Source organism: Corvus kubaryi, unplaced genomic scaffold, assembly GCF_017639235.1.
Source record: "Corvus kubaryi isolate FWS band 111438036 unplaced genomic scaffold, C.kubaryi_AGA036_p1.0 split1-37355, whole genome shotgun sequence".
NCBI classification, from domain to species: Eukaryota; Metazoa; Chordata; class Aves; order Passeriformes; family Corvidae; genus Corvus; species Corvus kubaryi.
This window is the reverse complement of record NW_024582078.1, coordinates 2993734-2999733: the sequence shown is the minus strand read 5'-3', so window position 1 is coordinate 2999733 and position 6000 is coordinate 2993734.

Sequence of the window (6000 nt, the reverse complement as noted above, 5' to 3'; positions counted from 1 at the left end):
TTTTCTTTTTCTTTTTCTTTTTCTTTTTCTTTTTCTTTTTCTTTTTCCCAGTGCAAATTTCGGGTCAGGGGAGAGAGGAGGTGCACAGTGGCTGTGCAGAGGTGGCGCGGGCACCCGGCCGGGGCGGCTGTCGGCAGAGGGAGCCCGCTGGGAGCAGAGCCAGGCTCCGCTTCCCTTCCTGCATCCATCCCGCTCCGCACCGGGCACCTTCCAGCAGCTCTGTGCGGGCACCGCCTGGTGCCACCCGCGGCTGCAGCATCCCCCTGGCCGGGTGGATGGACTCAGATGCCCAGGGAGGTCACCAGGGACCTCCTGGCCTCTCGCCATCCCCCTCCAGACCCCCCCACGCTGACCGCAGTGGTCCCACAGAGCCGCCCGGAGGCTGCCCTGGCATCACCCGGACCGTCCATGGGGACAGCACCCATGGGTGGCAGTGGCAGGGCAGGGGGGTGGCAGGAAGGGTGAAACCTGAGCGAGGGCTGCAGAGCTGGAGCTGGACCACCCGGCTGCGGAGAGGAACGGAGAGTTCCCACCCTCGTCCTTTCGCAACGCTCCGCCTGTTTATTTGGGCACCGGGCCGGGGAGAGGATTTGTCCCTTCCTATTGGGAGGAGAGGGGCATTAACTATTTCCTCCCCACGTTCTGCACGCCCTTTCCCCACCCTGGGCCTGCCCGGAGCCCCCCTCGCAGCCAGCATCCCCCAGCCCCACCCTGGCACGGCTCCGGGCCGGGCACCGGCCGGGGCTGTCTGGACGCGGTGCTGAGCGCTGTCCGTGCCAGCAGCGATGTTGTTTCTGATCACGCCCTTTCCTCAGAAGCTCTCAGCACTGGCAAACAAAAAGCTGATCTGTTTTACAGCAGTTTGGACACCCAGGGCTGAGCAGGCCACACAAATGCACCCGGTGGAGCGGGTGCTCCCTCAGCCAGGGCTCAGCAGCCTCTGGCACCAGCCCAGGGCTGCTGTGGGTGCTGGAGCCTGTGCGTGGCCGGAGCTGGAGCCAGGCAGGAGCTGCAGACTTGACTCAGGGTCCACCTGAAGCCCAGGATGCCCAGAGAGGGACAGGCAGGAGCACCCAGATGGGCTGGGGTCAGACCTTGAGCTGCAGGCACAGCTCGCCCCAGAGCCCTTGGGCAGGCTCTGAGGTGCTGGGCTCAAACTGAGTAGGGCCCCAGCACTTTGTGCATCCACAGAACATCATTCCAGGCACGGGAATTAAGCCTGTGAAGGATGCTGCAGCCTTGGGAGCTGGCAGGATCTCCAGTGGCATCACCACCCTTTGGAATTCCTGGCTAACACACCTCGCAGATGTGCGGCACCGTGCTGGAGCCAGCTACAGCCCTCCAGCTTTTCTTCTCCCTCCATCCCTCCTGGGCAGGGTGTCCTGCTGGCCAGGCAGCCCTGGCACAGCCAGGAAAGCCAGGAGACCAAGCAGGGTGGCGCGGTGCCAGGCAGGATGCTGGCAGGAGAGGCCAGAGGTGCTAAGATGGTAACACTATCCCGTGGCCGAAACCTGATAAAGGACAGGGGGAGGTTTGCAACGTGTGGGATTAACAAGGTCAGGTCGAGATTTTCTCAGGGTGAAAATCAAAGGGGAAAATATTTGCCTTGTGTGACTCAGAGAGTTCCTGAGCAGCCACCTGAGTGCCTGAGCTCACCCCGGCACAGGGCCCGGCCTGTGGCCACTGCTGAGGAACCAAACCCAAGCCCTCCTGCTCTCCTGCCCACAGTGCCCTGTTTGAAAACCAGAGAGATTTCCCAGCTGCTCTGCCATCTCTACAGGTTTTCATTCACTCACTGAAACCACAAAAATCAGTAAAATCCCACCCCTGATGCTGTCACCAAACAGGGACCATCCCAACCCTGTTGCAAATCTGCCCTCGGTATTTTCAGAATTAGCACCCCACGCTCTCTCTAAATCCCTGACTCCCAGTTTGCTTCAGTGTTCTGAGGTTTAGTTACCACTGCTCCTTCCTGAGACACATCCCAGGGACAGGCAGCAGTGCCCAAGAACCACAGAATCCATAATTTAGGTTGGAAAATCCCTCTGAGGTCATCAAGCCCAAGCCCACCATTAAATCACATCCCTAAAAATCCACCTACCCCAGCCCGTGGCACCGGGAGCTGGGTGGGACTAAACTCTTCCATTGAAATGGGAGAATTAAAATAAAGGCACTGGAAAATACCTCAAAAAGCTGCAAAGAAAATTTTAAAAACCCCAAGTTTTCCTGTTTGGAAACAGAAGCCCCATTAACCTGGAGCTGGGACTGAGAGCAAGGCAGTGGCTGCAGGCACTTCAAAGCCGACCTGATAAACCCCAGAGGTTCAAAGTTCCAGGTAACCTTTCGAAGGCGTCAGACATGAAAAACAAATCCACGGCATCACGCAAAGCCTTATCTGTGCCCCGTGGTGCCAGCGGGCCGCAGGGCAGTAAACACCTCCGGAGGTGTCAGCACAAGGCTCTGCAGCCTCCCTGGGCCACCGTGGCCACTCCTGGTCCCTTGTCACCTGCGGCAGCGCCGCTCACCCGGGAATGAAGGGCTCGGGGTGGTGGCCTGGCCTGTGGCACACCGAGATTTCTTTCCAAGAACACTCCTGGTGCTATTAATGACCTGAATGACTGTTCTCCCTTCCCTCAATCGCTGCCCCGGTGTTCCACCCCAGTGAGAGGGTGACGCCGATGGGATCGGTGGGACTGTCCCCCCGAGGTGTGATTGTCCCCCCAAGGGACACACAATCAGCCCAGGTTTGAAGCACAGCCGTGCCCTCACTGCCCACCCGGGCACAGCAAACGCTGGCGCTTCTCCCGCAGCCCCAGCCCACGGCAGCTGCTGGCACCGCGTCCCACCCCGTGGGGCTCTGCCTGGCCCCGGGGCTGGGGACAGCGGGGTCTGGGGACATGGCAGGGCTGAGAGCCGGCACGTAGGGAGGATTAGGGGCTGTGGCCGGTCCCGCAGTCAGCTCTGGGACATGCTGAAGTCAGCAGCCAGCCCGAGCCTCGGGCGTCCTTCCCGCAGCTCGGGACAGCAGCAGGATCAGCCCACTGGGATGTGGGGTGGGCAGGGTGGCCCCAGCCGGCCTGGCACGGGGCTGCCCCGCTGCCCCACCCCTCGCTGCAGCCCTTTTGTGTTTGCAAAGCCGTGCAGAGGTGCTGAGTGCTGTGGAGAGGATCCCACCGCCGGACAGACCCCAGAGCGGGAATGACAGCGGCAAAAGCACCCGGAGAAATCCGTGGAGGGCTGGTTCGATCAGGATGGGATGGTCCCTGTGCCAAGTGTCCCAGGCAGCAGCTCCGTGGTGGCCGAGGCAGGACCGAGCCACAGCAGGGCTCAGGCGGGAGGGGTGTGCCCCTTGGCACGGGGATGGACACCACCTTCCCTAGGGAATTCCAGTGTTACGGGTACCTGGAGAGCAGCTTCAGCCTCCTGCTGTGGGTCCCTGCTGCCCGAGGAGGAGCTGACTACCCCCAGATTCCCCGATTTTGACTGGAGATTGTTTGGAAAGTGTGGACTTGCCTCCTCTCGCTGCCCTGGCTGAGCTCCCTCAGGTCTGCGTGAGGCCACCAGCGATAAATAATAGAGAGAACAGAAATGTTCCGTTTTTCTTCAGTTGCTGAATGGAGTTTAAAGATCAAATGCTTCAAATTGTGTTAGGAAGTTTATTCCAGCTGATTTTCTTATCACCAGCATCCCTGGGGATGTGGCTGGACCAGACCAGAGCCAGGGCACCAACAGAGCCTCCCTCAAGCCCTGGGTGAGGCTCAGGGCAGTGAATCCTTCTCCCAGCAGATTCCACTTGGACACTGCATCCCTCTGGCCCCAAATGCTTTATTTAACTTTAATGCCCTTTAACCACCGACCCGCTCAGGGCAGGCTGGCACCTGAGCTGCCTCCCGGCCTCGTGCCACGGCTGCAGCACCAACACTCCTAAAACTCCTAAAAAAGGCAAAGCAGGAAGCGCTTTCATCTAAAATCTGGCTGCTGATCTCTCTGAGCAGGGGCGACAGGACCTCCTCCTCCTCCAGCACCGCGTCCTCACGTCCAACACCTGGGCTGCTCTGCAGGCATTGACCTCGAAGCCTGAACAATGAGCTCATTTCAGGGCTTATCTCCCTCCATGGCTGGGCCTGCAGCGTTTGGGCCTTAATGAGTTGCCCAAGGGCACACAGCAGCAGAGATGGGACACAGCAGCAGAGATGGGACCACGTTCCCTTTCCCTCCCTGCTCTGCCTTGCACAGAGCTGGGGGAAGCAAGGAGAAGCCTCACGTTCTCCTCCACGCACCTTCCCACATTTTTTTGGAGGAAAAATTCCTTTTTTTTTTGAACTAGAAAACCTCCCTCCACAGGAATTCAATGGTTTAAGCGAAAAAGCCTCGTTTGGGTTTGACTCTCCTGGATCAGAGCGGGCAGAAAGCCTTGAGGGGTGGGGGAGGCAGTGCCTGGAGCCAGCCCCCAGCCCGGATTCCAGCAGAATGGGATGCTCCACGTGGCACCCCTTGGCCTGGGGGCCCCCAACGCTGCGGGGCTGCTCCAAGGGCAGGAATTTTTGATGCTGAGGCTGCTCCCACCCTGCCCCAGCAGCTGCTGAGCGCTGCTCGCGCCCCTGGGCCTTGGGCAGACCTTGCTGAGCACATTTGGAGTTCCCCTGGAGAAGGCAGATATCTTACACCTATTTCACAAATAAGATAACAGCCCTTGCTCAAGGTGATCTGAGGGCTGTCCAGAGAGCACTGGCCAGCCCCAGGTGAGGACACACAGCCCAGTGCCAGGCGCTCTCTGCGCGCTGGGCAGGGTCTTTTTGGGGGTGACGATTCCTCTGGAGGCCCTTGTGATGCCCCAGACAGAACCCGGGGTCGGTGCGGTTGGCTCTGACCACCAGAACGTGCTCTGCTCCCTGAGCCAGGATGTCTTACCCTGCCAATCCTTCTGTTTGGGGACATGTCCATGCCAGCCCTGCTGCTGCAGCCCCGGGAGGGGATCCCCCTGTGAAGAAAAGGGCCAGCAGCGCTGTGGCAGGGCTGGCTCCACAGACACATACAGGTGACACGGTCTTAGCAGGAGGGTGGCCCTCCTCTTGCCTCTGGAGATGTCCCCACAGGGCTAAGGCAGGCTGGAAAGGCCCCAAGCAGCTGTGACCCAGCAATTCCCCCGGCAGACAAACCCCAAAGGCCCAGAGCCTCTCCCCAGTCCCGAGCTCACCCCGAGAACTGAACGGCCCCAACGCCCACGCGCTGCCAAGCACGGGGGCAGCTCTCCGCAGCCTTTCTGCATTCCAGCCTTCATTTTGGGGCTGTAAATAATCCTGCTGCCTCCCTCTGGGACATCGTGTTCCTCATTCCTGCCCGGATCAAGCCGCTGTCCCCTGTGCCAGCCGGTGACACCGAGCGGGCACGGCAGTGCTGGCGGTTCCCTCTCAGGTGGGAGCCGTGGCTCCAGCCCTGGCACCGCAGAGCCAACGGCTGGGCCACCTCTGCCAGCGGGATGGTGGCACCCGGCCCGGGCCCAGGACCTGCATTCCTGGGCGAGCAGGAAACGGTGATAACCAGCCCCAGGAATCTCCGAGCTCCAGCCGGGCTCTGTGGGGTGACACAGGGTCCCCACGGTGACACTGGGGGTGCCAACCCCTGCCCACCCTCCCAGCAGCTCAGAGCATCCTTCAGCACCGGGCAAATCCATCACCTCCTCCTCCTCCACTACCTCATTCCCGTAGGAATTTGGCAGCCTGCATCTCTGCTTTCCCATCTGGCTGAAGGATTTTAAAAGCTCCTGAAGGGACAGACAGACAGACAGACAGGGAAGCAGGACACTCCACCTGTGGCTTCAGCTGTGCCCTGTGCAGGTGTCACAGCCTGAGCAGCACATCAGCCATGAGGAACAACCTCCCAGCACGTCTCAACCTCTTCATCACCTCCAGATCATTGTGGAAGCACCAGATTCCCTCCTCAGAGGCTGCCCTGCTCCACCTGCAGCATCTCCACCCCAAACCCTGCCTCCTACCCACG